The sequence below is a fragment of the Entelurus aequoreus genome, linkage group LG14 (assembly GCF_033978785.1).
Source record: "Entelurus aequoreus isolate RoL-2023_Sb linkage group LG14, RoL_Eaeq_v1.1, whole genome shotgun sequence".
Lineage (NCBI taxonomy): Eukaryota > Metazoa > Chordata > Actinopteri > Syngnathiformes > Syngnathidae > Entelurus > Entelurus aequoreus.
In genome coordinates this window covers 7,539,587-7,557,086 of record NC_084744.1, presented here as the reverse complement: position 1 = coordinate 7,557,086, position 17,500 = coordinate 7,539,587, and the positions used below count along the sequence as shown (strand labels likewise).

General features: G+C 39.4%; 1 protein-coding gene across 1 annotated transcript in view; it reads right to left on the bottom strand.

Annotated features, from left to right (window-relative positions):
* LOC133665308 (E3 ubiquitin-protein ligase SH3RF3-like) overlaps window positions 1–17,500 on the bottom strand; it is a 289,756-nt gene that overhangs the window by 46,799 nt on the left and 225,457 nt on the right. The window lies entirely within an intron of this gene.

Here is a 17,500-nt window from a genome sequence, read left to right as displayed (position 1 = left end):
CTTTTTTAACCTGTAAAGCACTTTGGTTCAATCTAAAAAGTTGTTGAAAATGTGCTATATAAATAAAGTTGACTTGACTTGACTTGACTTGACTACAAAGCGGAGAAGAAGCAGGACCTGACGCAAGCCCCAGGCATCTTTTCTTTGACCTGTTTTGTGACCGAGGGCAACGGCTGTTTACGACCCCCCCTCCCTTTAGAAACAGCTGTTGCCATGTAATCAGGGAAAGTCCAAATAAAATAGGAGGCGTGCAATCCTTTCGTGAGAGGACAAAAGCTGTCTTTGATTTGACCAAGCAAAAGGCTTGCAAATCTCCACTGTGTAGGATGGGAAGCGACATGAAGGTGTTCTGTTTCTTTGATGTATCGTAATCCACAGGAAGATCTTGTCTTGTCCCGAGATCTACAAAGCGGAGAGGAAGCAGGACCTGACGCAAGCTCCAGGCATCTTTTCTTTGACCTGTTTTGTGACCGAGGGCGACGGCTGTTTACGACCCCCCCTCCCTTTAGAAACAGCTGTTGCCATGTAATCAGGGAAAGTCCAAATAAAATAGGAGGCGTGCAATCCTTTCGTGAGAGGACAAAAGCTGTCTTTGATTTTACCAAGCAAAAGGCTTGCAAAACTCCACTGTGTAGGATGGGAAGCGACATGAAGGTGTTCTGTTTCTTTGATGTATCGTAATCCACAGGAAGATCTTGTCTTGTCCCGAGATCTACAAAGCGGAGAAGAAGCAGGACCTGACGCAAGCCCCAGGCATATTTTCTTTGACCTGTTTTGTGACCGAGGGCGACGGCTGTTTACGACCCCCCCTCCCTTTAGAAACAGCTGTTGCCATGTAATCAGGGAAAGTCCAAATAAAATAGGAGGCGTGCAATCCTTTCGTGAGAGGACAAAAGCTGTCTTTGATCTTACCAAGCAAAAGGCTTGCAAAACTCCACTGTGTAGGATGGGAAGCGACATGAAGGTGTTCTGTTTCTTTGATGTATCGTAATCCACAGGAAGATCTTGTCTTGTCCCGAGATCTACAAAGCGGAGAGGAAGCAGGACCTGACGCAAGCCCCAGGCATCTTTTCTTTGACCTGTTTTGTGACCGAGGGCAACGGCTGTTTACGACCCCCCCTCCCTTTAGAAACAGCTGTTGCCATGTAATCAGGGAAAGTCCAAATAAAATAGGAGGCGTGCAATCCTTTCGTGAGAGGACAAAAGTTGTCTTTGATCTTACCAAGCAAAAGGCTTGCAAAACTCCACTGTGTAGGATGGGAAGCGACATGAAGGTGTTCTGTTTCTTTGATGTATCGTAATCCACAGGAAGATCTTGTCTTGTCCCGGGATCTACAAAGCGGAGAGGAAGCAGGACCTGACGCAAGCCCCAGGCATCTTTTCTTTGACCTGTTTTGTGACCGAGGGCAACGGCTGTTTACGACCACCCCTCCCTTTAGAAACAGCTGTTGCCATGTAATCAGGGAAAGTCCAAATAAAATAGGAGGCGTGCAATCCTTTCGTGAGAGGACAAAAGCTGTCTTAAATTTTACCAAGCAAAAGGCTTGCAAAACTCCACTCTGTAGGATGGGAAGCGACATGAAGGTGTCGGTTTCTTTGATCTTGTCACGGTGTGGATCGCAGCTTACTGCGGGGTTGTTCTCCTGGGATGCAGAGGGACAACTCCGGACGACAGCGCGAAGGTAGGATATGATTTCATCTTCGCAAATCATAACACATACCGAAAAACAGAAAGCAAACCGAAGGTCGCACGTGACGCTAAGGTACAAACTTATCATAGGACTCAAGGACATAGAAACAAGACATGAACCTTCGTGCCTGTTGCTCGCAGCAAACAATGACGCACGCCCGAGTGTGGCGAGCAACGTGAATAAATAGCTCTCTGATGAGTGCTCGGCAGCAGGTGAACGTGCCGAACACTAATCAGAGGCAGGTGAAACCAATTAGTGCCCATTGTAACCAAAACAAACCCAGAAGTGCACAAAACAGGAACTAAGGAAATCCAAAACTAACAGAACATAACTAAACAAAACATGATCCGGCCACGGATCATGACAGATCTATAGTAATCCACGGGAACATCTTGTCTTGACCCGAGATCTACAAAGCGGAGAGGAAGCAGGACCTGACGCCACCTCCGGGCATCTTTTCTTTGAACTGTTTTGTGACCGAGGGCAACGGCTGTTTACGACCCCCTCTCCCTTTAGAAGCAGATGTTGCCATGTAATCAGGGAAAGTCCAAATAAAAGAGGGGGCGTGCAATCCTTTCGTCAGAGCGTGGTGGAAGACTGTGCAAAGAGTACAGCCCAAACGTTTCTCCTCATTGAGCTAAATTGAATCCTGTCTCTGTTTGCTTAATTCCTTGCTTCTTGTCTGTTTAACAGATGTCATCGGTGTTTGAACCTGACACCATCAGTGTTGGCGCTAGGAATTTTCAAAATGGGGTACAAGGGACCCCATCAAGTCATAAAAATGGGGTCCCACAGTAAATTTTTGGGGTCCCACTTTTTTTGTAAGCGTTTTGAAAACAAATGATGAACTTATGCATCATCCTGTTATATCTCACATTCTATATTGTGTTTTGGACAAAAGTTGTCATAAACGTTACTTCATTCATTAAAAAAAATAATACAAAAGAGAACAATTTAATTTAAATTTATTCAGGTATAAACATTCATTCACTTTCTTCTTTCCTTCATGGATCGCTGCCAGTATTTTTTTCTATATATTTATTGTGACATTTTTAAAATGTGTTTGTTCTATTTTTGGCCAAAGTAAGGCAAAGAAAAACAATCTGAAATTGTCTTTATTTTTTAGTTTTAATGCCATGATTTTAATAATCCGGCCCGTGTGTGCACAGATTTTCCTCCATGTGGCCCCTGAGCTAAAATGAGTTTGACACCCCTGATTTAGAAAGTTCTAAATCATCTATGTTTTTATGCAAGTTTGAATATACTGTATGTCCCCCACTGGGTGTTCCCCAAGGCTCAATGTTAGGTCCCATTCTTTTTAGTCTTTTACATGCTGCCTCTTGGGGACGTCATCAGGAGACATGGTTCTGGTTTCCACGGTTACACTGATGATGCACGCCTGTGCATCGTCTCCTGATGACTCGGGACCAATAGGTTGACTTTTTGACTGCATTGTGAATTTTTGCGCAGCTCAACCAGGACAAAACCGGTCTTAGTTGCAGGTTCTAAAGGACAGAAAGATACACTTTTACCAACATTACAAGACTTTAAAGAGGTCGTATTATGATTTGTTTTCTACATTTCTACATGTAAAGTTGGTTCTTTGGTCAAAGATGATGTTTTACAGACCATTTTCAAGATACAGTGTTCCCTCGCTACAACGCAGTTCACTTTACACGGCCTCGCTGTTACACTGATTTTTTTTTGTGTGTGTAATTTTTTCTAAAAGCTATCATATTTTTATTTTCATAGGAAAATGTTTATACCTTGCCCTGGATAAAGCGGAAGCAAATGGATGGAGGGACGTTTAAATATTCATTCATTCATTTTCCGAACCACTTATCAAATAAATGTTTTGGCCTAAAACAGGTTTTGACCTTTGGTTTCATTCTTTAATACTTTTTTCTTTTTTATCCACTAAGGTTTGAACTTTGGGAGTGTTTAAACAAGAGAAATGTGAGAAAATGTTAATGCCTGTCTGAGAAAGGTTTATAAAGTGTGTGATTGGGAGCTTTACAGCCTTAGAACATATATAAGAAACGAAAAAACAAATACTGTACAGTACTGTAAACGAAAAAAACATAATAAATAAAAAAACAACAACCTGTAAATGAAAAAAACATGCACATTAAATTAAAAAAACATCCTGTAAATTTGAAAAACATATAGTGTAAACGAAAAAATATATATAATGAACGAAAACACATGTAAAAAATAGAAAGAAACTTCTGCTACATGAATTTCACTTAAAGCGGGTATTTTTAGGAACATAACCCCTGTGTATGTATATATATATATATATATATATATATATATATATATATATATATATATATATATATATATATATATATATATATATATATATATATATATATATATATATATATATATATATATATATATATATATCAGTGACGTGTGGTGAGGTTCATGGCTGGTGAGGCACTGACTTCATCACAGTCAGATTTACAAACATATGAACCCTAAAGAGTATCTTATTCACCATTTGATTGGCAGCAGTTAACGGGTTATGTTTAAAAGCTCATACCAGCATTCTTCCCTGCTTGTCACTCAGCATTAAGGGTTAGAATTGGGGGTTAAATCACCAAAAATTATTCCCGGGCGCGGCGCCGCTGCTGCTCACTGCTCCCCTCACCTCCCAGGGGGTGAACAAGGGGATGGGTCAAATGCAGAGGACAAATTTCACCACACCTCGTGTGTGTGTGTGACAATCATTGGTACTTTAACTTAACTTTAACTTTACACATACAAACTGTAGCACACAAAAATACATTTAATAAAAAAAACGTTATTATGGTCTTACCTTTCTTCAGAATAAAAGCATCGATAACTTGTTTATAGAAGTCTTCCTTATCTTTCTTCAGTTTTAAAAGTCTCTCTGTCTTGATGGAGATCTTCCTTTAATTATTACCTCCTGCTTGGATTGAAAGTCCAGTTTAGAAAACTGTTTTATTCTAGATATGTAATCCTCCATGTTAAAAGTCCACGCGAGAGAAAAAATAAACGATTGCTAACTGTTGCTGCTTGTTGTCACTTATTCTGCAGCCGAGTAGTTGCATAAATGAACCCTGGGATCACTAGCGCCCTCTACCACCAGGAGGCGGGATTACTGCGAGCCTCAGCCAGTGCGTCTTCGCAGCCGTTTTATGATTGCTCAGCACAAGAAATGTGTTACACACATACAGTTGTTGACAAAATACACTGTACATTATATACCTCAGCTAACTAAACTATGGAAATGTATAATATAATTCATATAGCAATACGCTCTCACTGCACAGCAGGCCAGCAGTTAGCTGAGTCATTGCGCAATCCATGGTGAGGCTCAACTGGCTGCTGACTCACCGCAAGTCTCTTCTCAGTATTTGAACGGCAAATGTGAAAATTCAGCGATTTTGAATAAAAATAATCTAAAAGTGGTGAAGTTAAATGGAAAATAACTTTATAGAATAATCACTGGATACATATAACAATTTAATTTTTTGTAGTTTTTTTTTTTCTTTTTACATTTTTTTTCTTTCCATGATGGCACGTGAGGCCCTGCCTCACCTGCCTCTCCTGACTGCACGTCACTGATATATATATATATATATATATATATATATATATATATATATATATATATATATATATATATATATATATATATATATATATATATATATATATATATATATATATATATATATATATATATATATACATATATGTGTATATATATATATATATATATATATATATATATATATATATATATATATATATATATATATATATACATATATGTGTATATATATATATATATATATATATATATATATATATATATATATATATATATATATATATATATATATATATATATATACACATATATGTATATATATATATATATATATATATATATATATATATATATATATATATACACATATATGTATATATATATATATATATATATATATATATATATATATATATATATATATATATATATATATATATATATATATATATATTTAATACATACACACACACACATACACATACATGCAGTACATATACATTATATATACACATACATGCAGTACATATACATATATACATACATACATGCAGTACATATACATATATATATATACACTACCGTTCAAAAGTTTGGGGTCACATTAAAATGTCCTTATTTTTCAATGAAGATAACTTTAAACTAGTCTTAACTTTAAAGAAATACACTCTATACATTGCTAATGTGGTAAATTACTATTCTAGCTGCAAATGTCTGGTTTTTGGTGCAATATCTACATAGGTGTATAGAGGCCCATTTCCAGCAACTATCACTCCAGTGTTCTAATGGTACAATGTGTTTGCTCATTGGCTCAGAAGGCTAATTGAGGATTAGAAAACCCTTGTGCAATCATGTTCACACATCTGAAAACAGTTTAGCTCGTTACAGAAGCTACAAAACTGACCTTCCTTTGAGCAGATCGAGTTTCTGGAGCATCACATTTGTGGGGTCAATTAAACGCTCAAAATGGCCAGAAAAAGAGAACTTTCATCTGAAACTCGACAGTCTATTCTTGTTCTTAGAAATGAAGGCTATTCCACAATATTGTAGCAGCACAGGACTTGTGTTGTCCTGCATGAAGAAAGCAGACATATTGCAGCAGCCCAGCAGGCACATATAACAGACTGTCTGCCAGCATTGGGAGAGAATGGATCTCCGACTTCTTCATCTGCGGCGGTCACTTGAGCACCGGCGCACAATCGGCTCGTTGTCAAATGCGTCGCCGCAATCCAATTGGACACTTGTTTGTCAACGTGCAGGAGAATGTGAAGCCAAAGTATCTTGACGGCAGCTGCCACGCAACTTGAATACAAATGAGAAGCAGTCGGCCAACAATGTGGCTTCATGCCCCTTTAGGCACACACTGCTACTGTCACATGGCGCATGGAGCACTCCTTCATTCATTCATCTGCTCTTCTTTTTCCAGCGCTTACCCCTTTGAACACTTCCAGTGGGTGTTGATGCAAGACAGGCTTTATCACTGCTCAATCTGGCATGCTGTTCAATATAGACTGCAGTCAAATATTGATAACTTCATGGACATTTTCTATATCGCACAGAGACAAACCCGCGATATATATCGAGTATATTCCATATATCGCCAAGCCCTACGTGACAGTACGCCTACTTTGAGACAAGAGCTATATTGATGCATGCTTGGTTATGGTCTAATTTCATATCTAACAACTGCGACAACAACTTTTTACTGTCAATATCGGCTGCTGAGCTTAATTTTTTAATATATTCTGCTGGTTGCCTGTCTGGTTCAAACATTGATGACATCTATTAAACAGACAAGAAGCAAGGAATCATGCAGAGACAGAGTTCAATTTTGCTCAATGAGAGACGTTTTGGGCTGTACTCTAGTTACAGAAACAACCTACGCTCTAAAGTCCAGCCCACATGCTCCTCTATTTATCTATTTATCCTCTAAAAGGAGTGGCCACACATTTCATGCAAAGCAGCTTCCAGTACGCACAATACGTGACGGAATGTGCTGGGGGCCTTGTGATTGCCTTGTCTCTGCTTCCTCTGCGTGCTGTCGTCTTATGTTCGTTGAGGTCCTTGAAGTCCTTGGCTGTTAGTGGGCTAAGACAAACAAAATATCTGCGGTGAGGCAACCCCTCATATGCCGTGACTGATGACAAGTTTTGTCCTTGCACAGATAGAATAGGACAGGATAGGATAGGAGAGGACTTTATTGTCATTGCACAAGTACAATGAAACTATGTTTTCAGCACAAACCCGTTCAAGATTAGACAAACAAACAGTGTACAGGGTTACAGAACAGGAACGCTGATGGGTCGCCAAAGGCGCCCCGTAAAAGATAAGAAAAAGGTAAAACGCTGGGGAAGAAGATGAGTAAAAAAATACAATCTAGACTGGGCTCCTAAGGGGGCCGAGTCTGGAGTGGGAAAAAACCTCCATGCAATGCACACATAAACACGACAACTCGCAACAGAGGGGGGGGTAGAGGGGAGTTGGGGCCCTGGAGGTCGACTGCTGCTATGAAGCACTGCCAGCTGTCCATCACCCTGAGGGGAAACAAGCGGTGGTGAAGGCGTGGGGTGTGGGAGGGGGTGTGTGTGTATGTACCCATTGTCTTGGGTGTGTTGATGTAGTGTCCATAAGCCTGGGGCCGTTCTGCATGCAAGCAAAAGTTCGCCTCCAGGTGTCGTTGAGGAGGGAGGGAGGTCAAAAGCGTCCATCATTGAGGTGTCCTCGGGGGTGTTTTCAGAACAGCCCGTTCCTGTTGTTCACAACGTCAAGGCCATTCGAGGGAGTCAAATCGTAGATTAGGATGTTTGTTTTCCGCGAGCAGACAATACAATGACTTGTCTGTTCTAGTCATCCATGCTGGCTGCTCTCATAGAAAAGTACAACTTGAGCACAATAGCTAATAACTATAGCAACGGCCTTTAAGCATAAGAGTTGTGTGATAACTTACACATAATTATTCTAACATGGTGTGCCTCTGGACTTGTTTAATGAAAAAAATGTGCCTTGGCTCACAAAAGGTTGAAGAACATTGGTCTATAGTGACGCCAAGGCTGGTGACTGTCATAAGAGGGTTTTCACAGTTTACTGCGAGGTTTGTTCTCCCGGGATGCAAACGGACTATTCCGGACAAGGCTTGCAGGTAGGAACAAATTTATTAATCTAACTACAAAATAACAGGCAAAAACTCTCTTAACTGTGGCATGAAATAAACAAGACTTACGTAGAGGGTTGCGTGACAATAGCGTGAAGCAAACAACTAGCATAAACTATAGCATAGCAAGAAACAAACAACTATGAAACTGTGGCATGAAACAACTAACATGAACTATGGCACGGAACAACTATGAGACTGTGGCATGAAACAACTAACATGAACTATGGCACGGAACAACTATGAGACTGTGGCATGAAACAACTAACATGAACTATGGCACGGAACAACTATGAGACTGTGGCATGAAACAACTAACATGAACTATGGCATGGAACAACTATGAAACTGTGGCATGAAACAACTAACATGAACTATGGCACGGAACAACTATGAGACTGTGGCATGAAACAACTAACATGAACTATGGCACGGAACAACTATGAAACTGTGGCATGAAACAACTAACATGAACTATGGCACGGAACAACTATGAGACTGTGGCATGAAACAACTAACATGAACTATGGCACGAAACAACTATGAAACTGTGGCATGAAACAACTACCATGAACTATGGCATGGAACAACTATGAAACTGTGGCATGAAACGACTAACATGAACTATGGCACGGAACAACTATGAAACTGTTGCATGAAACGACTAACATGAACTATGGCACGGAACAACTATGAAACTGTGGCATGAAACAACTAACATGAACTATGGCATGGAACAACTATGAAACTGTGGCATGAAACAACTACCATGAACTATGGCACGGAACAACTATGAGACTGTGGCATGAAACAACTAACATGAACTATGGCACGGAACAACTATGAGACTGTGGCATGAAACAACTAACATGAACTATGGCACGGAACAACTATGAAACTGTGGCATGAAACAACTAACATGAACTATGGCACGGAACAACTATGAGACTGTGGCATGAAACAACTAACATGAACTATGGCACGGAACAACTATGAGACTGTGGCATGAAACAACTAACATGAACTATGGCATGGAACAACTATGAGACTGTGGCATGAAACGACTAACATGAACTATGGCATGGAACAACTATGAGACTGTGGCATGAAACAACTAACATGAACTATGGCATGGAACAACTATGAGACTGTGGCATGAAACAACTAATATGAACTATGGCACGGAACAACTATGAAACTGTGGCATGAAACAACTAACATGAACTATGGCACGGAACAACTATGAAACTGTGGCATGAAACAACTAACATGAACTATGGCACGGAACAACTATGAAACTGTGGCATGAAACAACTAACATGAACTATGGCATGGAACAACTATGAGACTGTGGCATGAAACAACTAACATGAACTATGGCACGGAACAACTATGAAACTGTGGCATGAAACAACTAACATGAACTATGGCACGGAACAACTATGAAACTGTGGCATGAAACGACTAACATGAACTATGGCACGGAACAACTATGAAACTGTGGCATGAAACAACTAACATGAACTATGGCACGGAACAACTATGAGACTGTGGCATGAAACAACTAACATGAACTATGGCATGGAACAACTATGAAACTGTGGCATGAAACAACTAACATGAACTATGGCACGGAACAACTATGAAACTGTGGCATGAAACAACTAACATGAACTAGGGCATGGAACAACTATGAAACTGTGGCTTGAAACAAATAACATGAACTATGACATGGAACAACTATGAAACTGTGGCATGAATCAACTAACATGAACTATGGCATGGAACAACTATGAAACTGTGACATGAAATGACTAACATGAACTACGGCACGGAACAACTATGAAACTGTGGCATGAAACAACTAACATGAACTATGGCACGGAACAACTATGAAACTGTGGCATGAAACGACTAACATGAACTATGGCACGGAACAACTATGAAACTGTGGCATGAAACAACTAACATGAACTATGGCACGGAACAACTATGAGACTGTGGCATGAAACAACTAACATGAACTATGGCACGGAACAACTATGGAACTGTGGCATGAAACAACTAACATGAATTATGGCACGGAACAACTATGAGACTGTGGCATGAAACCAATAACTAGCATAACTATAGAATCAGACCTGAAACGAGCAATGACGCCAGGCCGACTAACTGGCAAAGGTGGTTTAAATAGTCTCCTGATTAGAGCCAGGTGAGCATGTGTACACCAGCGGCAGGTGAAAATCATATGCCACCATGGCAACCAAAACAAACAAGAGTGCACAAAAACAGGAACTACGGAGTTAAACTAACAGAACATAACTAAAACATCATGACAGTGACTTTGCGACAAAAACGTATGTGTTCTTGTCTTACATAAATGATTGTGAATGATAGACTAAATACCCCCCGCCCACCAAAAAAAAGGGCAGTTCCCCTTTAAGAAGACAAGAGAATATCGGAGCAGGTGCATTAAAAAGGTCCCCATTTAATGAATGCAGGCATGATTAGTGGAAGAGCTGTCGTTAAGCACCCGCATCCCTTGAGAGGACACTCGATTGACTGGCGTTCCTTCCCAGCAAGCACACACCGAGGAGCAGCTATACATCAACTCCAACATGAAGAGATAAACATCCGCTGGTGCCCTCTGACAAACTCCAATTACCACTGCCTCCAGCCTCACCTCACACCCCAACAAACACTCCCTGGGGGGGAAAAGGTGGACTTCTTCCAGGAGCGACGGAAAGAAAAGGAATAGAGCGGTGTTTTTCAACCACTGTGCCACGGCGTGAGATATTGTCTGGTGTGCCGTAAATAACTGTCATATTGAGCGTGACAGTTATACTGTCATATTGAGTAAAAACACCATTTCGAAACCTTACAGAAACACTCGGGTGTTCTATTAAAACCCACATAGATACATTATTTCAGGCATTTTTACACATATTTCATTGTGGAGGGAGGCGTGGCCAGCGCTGTCTGCAGGAGCAAAGGTCACCGCCTCTGTCCATGGTGCTGAGGACAGAGCGCCATCAGACGGGGGCGTGGCAGTGCTGACGGCGAGACACAGCTGGCAGGTGATTAGATTTCACAGGTGGTACGTGTTAATCTAATCATCTGTTGACTGCTAGGAAGCAACTTCCACATTCATGTCTGGTTTTGGAGTTATGTTTATATAACTTTCATATTTAGTATGACAGTTATACTGTCATATTGAGTAAAACAACCTAATTTATGTCTTTGCAAACCTTACAAAAGATAATTTTTTAAAATAAAACTCACAAAGTCACATTATTCCAGGCATTATTAGACATTTTGTTTGTTTGTAAAGTTAGGTTGGAATACATTTGTATTGCTTCGTTCGCATTATCTCAGGATTCTAAGAACATGACTGTCATATTGAGTAAAAAACAACATTTTGTATTTGCAAACCTTACAAAATCTTATGTTTCTTTTAAAACTCACAAAGATACATTATTTCGGGCATCACTAGCCATTTTGCATGTATGGTTTAGGAGTTATGTTTCAATAACTGTCAGGTTCAAACACTGATGACATCTATTAAACAAGACAAGAAGCAAGGAATTAAACAGAGACAGAATTAAATTTGGCTCAATGAGGAGAAACGTCTGGGCTGTACTCTTGCACAGTCTCCCAACACGCTCTGACGAAAGATTGTACGCCTCCTCTTTTATTTGGACTTTCCCTGATTACATGGCAACAGCTGTTTCTAAGGGAGGGGGGGTCGTAAACAGCCATCGCCTTTGATTACAAACAGTTCAAAGAAAAGGTCGTAAAGGTTGTGAGTTTTTCCTTGCCCTTATGTGGGCTCTGAACCGAGGATGTCGTCGTGGCTTGTGCAGCCCTTTGAGACACTTGTGATTTAGGGCTATATAAATAAACATTGATTGATCGATTGATAAAAGAGTTCAAAGAAAAGGTTGTAAAAGAGTTCAAAGAAGAGGTGCCTGGAACTTGGGCAGGTCCTGCTTTCTCTCCGCTTTGTAGTTCTCGGGTCAAGACAAAATCTTTCTGTGGATTACAATACATCAAAGAAACAGAACACCTTCATGTTGCTTCCCATCCTGCACAGTGGAGTTTTACAAGCCTTCTTCTTGGTAGGATCAAAGACAGCTTTTGTCTTAAAACTCACAGATACATTATTTCAGGCATTTTTACACATATTTCATGTTTGGTTTTGGAGTTATGTTTATATAACTTTCATATTTAGTATGACAGTTATACTGTCATATTGAGTAAAACAACCTAATTTATGTCTTTGCAAACCTTACTAATAACATTTTTTTAGTAAAACTCACAAAGACACATTATTCCAGGCATTATTAGACATTTTGCATGTTTGGTTTTAAAGTTATGTAGGAATAAATTTGTATTGCTTTTTGACTGTCATATTGAGTAAAAAACGAAATTTTGTATTTGCAAATCTTATGCAAATCAATAATTATAATAATGTGCCGTTGTCTAGTGCCTGTGCTGTATAGAGCTGTAACCGTGTAATACTCCATACCAGAAGGTGGCAGCAGGTAGTGTGGAGGATGCATATATGTTTAAGAGTTATTTCTTTTTACATAGCCATGTTTAGAGTAGCTAGTACTTTTCCTTTGTATATTCTACCAGTCTCTCTTTGTCTTCAGCTTGTCTGCTTAGTGTCTTAAACCATCAGGAATGTGAAACCAAACCCCCAAATCTTCCTTATCAGTGTTGCGAGGGGGAGGGAGGAGGGCTGTCTTTGTGTGCAAGAAGTTGGCTTTTCCGTTTGAATGTCAGATCAACTGGAGTAGCCGATATGAATGTATTGGTTAAGTTGACCTCCTAAAGCAGGGGTCACCAACGCGGTGCCCGCGGGCACCAGGTAGCCCGTAAGGACCAGATGAGTAGCCCGCCGGCCTGTTCTAAAAATAGCTCAAATAGCAGCACTTACCAGTGAGCTGCCTCTATTTTTTAAATTGTATTTATTTACTAGCAAGCTGGTCTCGCTTTGCCCGACATTTTTAATTCTAAGAGAGACAAAACTCAAATAGAATCTGAAAATCCAAGAAAATATTTTAAAGACTTGGTCTTCACTTGTTTAAATAAATTCATTAATTGTTTTACTTTGCTTCTTATAACTTTCAGAAAGACAATTTTAGAGAAAAAATACAACATTAAAAATGATTTTAGGATTTTTAAACACATATACCTTTTTACCTTTTAGATTCCTTCCTCTTCTTTCCTGACAATTTAAATCAATGTTCAAGTAAATTTATTTTTTTTATTGTAAAGAATAATAAATACATTTTAATTTAATTCTTCATTTTAGCTTCTGTTTTTTCGATGAAGAATATTTGTGAAATATTTCTTCAAAGTTATTATGATTAAAATTCAAAAAAAATATTCTGGCAAATCTAGAAAATCTGTAGAATCAAATTTAAATCTTATTTCAAAGTCTTTTGGATTTCTTTTAAAATTTTTGTTCTGGAAAATCCAGAAAAAATAATGATTTGTCTTTGTTAGAAATATAGCTTGGTCCAATTTGTTATATATTCTAACAAAGTGTAGATTGGATTTTTAACCTATTTAAAACATGTCATAAAAATTCTAAAATTAATCTTAATCAGGAAAAATTACTAATGATGTTCCATAAATTATTTTTTTAAGTTTTTCTCTTCTTTTTTTTGGTTGAATTTTGAATTTTAAAGAGTCGAAATTGAAGATAAACTATGTTTCAAAATGTAATTGTCATTTTTTTTCGTGTTTTCTCCTCTTTTAAACCGTTCAATTAAGTGTAAATATAATTAATTATTAATAACATAGAGTTACAGGTAAATTGAGCAAATTGGCTATTTCTGGCAATTTATTTAAGTGTGTATCAAACTGGTAGCCCTTCGCATTAATCAGTACCCAAGAAGTAGCTCTTGGTTTCAAAAAGGTTGGTGATCCCTGTCCTAGAGCTTTAGTAAAACTTGAAAATATTCAAATTCTGTCTTGATGGTCCTTCTTACTCAGCGTATGTCATCGAAAGAACTTGGGATTGACCAGTGATTTAGATTCCCTGAGAGGAAGAGCTGTTCGACGCAACAGTCGTTAATTACTTTGTAGAAGTTGGAACGGCCTCGAGGATGGTTTGTCGTGATCCCGATATGCAGAGCACAGCGTGCAGGTTAAAAAGGTATGTAACGCTTAAACCAAAAAATGAACAAAAGGCAAGTCCCGCTAGGAAAAAGGCACTGAAGCATAGGGATGGCTATGCAAAACACAAGTAAAACTGAACTGGCTACAAAGTAAACAAAAACAGAATGCTGGACGACAGCAAAAACTTACAGCGTGTGGAGCAGACGGCTTTGCGAAAACAAAGCAGGTGCGGGAATAGCGTTCGAGGAAGACATGAAACTGCCACAGAAAAATACCAACAAAACAGGAAAAGCCACCAAAAAATAGGAGCGCAACACAAGAACTAAAGCACTACACACAGGAAACAACAACAAACTCAACATAAGGCACAACAACCTGGTGGAGTTTCATTTTTTTAACCTTTTCTGCTGGTGGTGTGACTCCGTATTTTTTTTTTTAATGAAAAAAAGTGCCTTAGCTCAGAAAAGGTTGAAAAACACCGGAATAGAGGACGTGAGAGTGTATGTACGACAACAACCTACCGTATTTCCTTGAATAGCCGCAGGGGCGCTAATTAATTTAAAACCTCCTGTCACTCCGGCGTTTACCGGAAGCCGGCGGGATGGCCGTGCATGCGGTAATTATTTTAAAACCTCTTCTCACTCCGGCGTTTACCAAAAGGAATGCGCTTTGAGTGTGATGTAAGCAACCCATCATGAAAAGCACATTTAATAAAAAAACGTTATTATGGTCTTACCTGTACTTATAAATGGAGTCCATTTGCAGCTCCTTCTGACCAAAAGCATCGATAACTTGGTTATAGAAGTCTTCATTATTTTCTTTCTTCAGTTTTAAAAGTCTCTCTGGAGATATTCCTTTAGTTATTACCTCCTGCTTCCATTGAAAGTCCAGTTTAGAAAACTGTTTTATTTTAGATACCGGTATGTAATCCTCCATGTTAAAAGTAAAAGTTCAGGCGAGAGAAAAAAAAAAAAAAAATCTCTTGCTGCGTGTAGTCACTTCTTCTGCAGTACCGGAAGTCGCAAGAAGGATCACTAGCGCGGCAGCGCCCTCTACCACCAGGAGGCGGGAGTCATTTAAAAGCCTACTGAAATTATATTTTTTTATTTAAACGGGAATAGCAGATCCATTCTATGTGTCGTACTTGATCATTTCGCGATATTGCCATATTTTTGCTGAAAGGATTTAGTGGAGAAAATCGACGATAAAGTTCGCAACTTTTGCTCGCTGATAAAAAAAAGCCTTGCCTGTAGCGGAAGTAGCGTGACGTCACAGGAGCTAGTATTCCTCACAATTCCCCGTTGTTTACAATGGAGCGAGAGAGATTCGGACCGAGAAAGTGACGATTACCCCATTAATTTGAGCGAGGATGAAAGATTCGTAGATGAGGAACGTTACAGTGAAGGACTTGAGAGGCAGCGATGGACGTATCTTTTTTCGCTCTGACCGTAACTTAGGTACAAGCTGGCTCATTGGATTCCACACTCTCCTTTTTCTATTGTAGATCACAGAATTGTATTTTAAACCACCTGGGATACTATATCCTCTTGAAAATGAGAGTCGAGAACGCGAAATGGACATTCAGTGCCTTTTATCTCCACGACAATACATCGGCGAAATGCTTTAGCTACGAGCTAACGTGATAGCATCTTGCTTTAACTGCATATAGAAACAAAAGAAATAAACCCCTGACTGGAAGTATAGATAGAAAATCAACAATACTATTAAACCGTGGACATGTAAATACACGGTTAATGCTTTCCAGGCTGGCGAAGGTTAACAATGCTGTGCTAACGACGCCATTGAAGCTAACTTAGCAACCGGACTGCACAGAGCTATGCTAAAAACATTAGCTCTCCACCTACGCCAGCCAGCCCTCATTTGCTCATCAACACCCGTGCTCACCTGCGTTCCAGCGATCGGCAGAAGGACGAAGGACTTCACCCGATGCATTTGGCGGCCCGGAGACGTAGGAAGTCAAGGTGAAGTCGGCGGCTAGCGCGGCTAGCGCTCCAACAAAGTCCTCCTGGTTGTGTTGCTGTAGTCCGCTGCTAATACACTGATCCCACCTACAACTGTCTTCTTTGCAGCCTTCATTGTTCATTAAAAAAATTGCAAAAGATGTCCAGAATACTGTGGAATTATGAAATGAAAACAGAGCTTTTTGTATAGGATTCTACGGGGTACCATAACTTCCGTTACTCGGACTTCGTCACGCGCATACGTCATCATACCGCGATGTTTCAGCCGGATATTTCCCGGGAATTTTAAAATGTCACTTTATAAGTTAACCCGGCCGTATTGGCATGTGTTGCAATGTTAAGATTTCATCATTGATATACAAACTATCAGACTGCGTGGTCGGTAGTAGTGGCTTTCAGTAGGCCTTTAATGACTCATACAGTATTTGACACTTAATAAATATTAATATTAATAAAACATAGCTGCTTACTGTTCTTTTTAGCATACTGTACCGGTATTCAATAGCTTGGACCTTAAATCCTACTGAATAGCTCTTTATCTTTTTTCCTTTGTGCGATTGCAAACTATTGAAAGCAGCTTCCTCCATTTTGAAAATGAGGACAGGTAAAGCGTCACTCGTGACGTAACGAATTTGACCCGGGCAGATGTTCTAGCCATATGCTAAATATTTTGCGAAACGAGTTTGACCCGGCGAAAATTATAGACATGCGATAATAAAATTAATATTTTGCGAAACGAACTTGATCCGGCGTCAATAATGAACCGGCGATAAGGCCAAGCGTGCGTTAATTATTTTGAGAAACGAGTTTGACCCGGCAGTAATTCTAGACGTGCGAATACTATATTCCCTGCGCCAATTCAAGGAAATACGGTATACGCCATTTCCATGTTCATCAATATGCTAATCAGGCCAAATCATATGCTAATAAGCATGATGGATTGAAGCCGGAATTC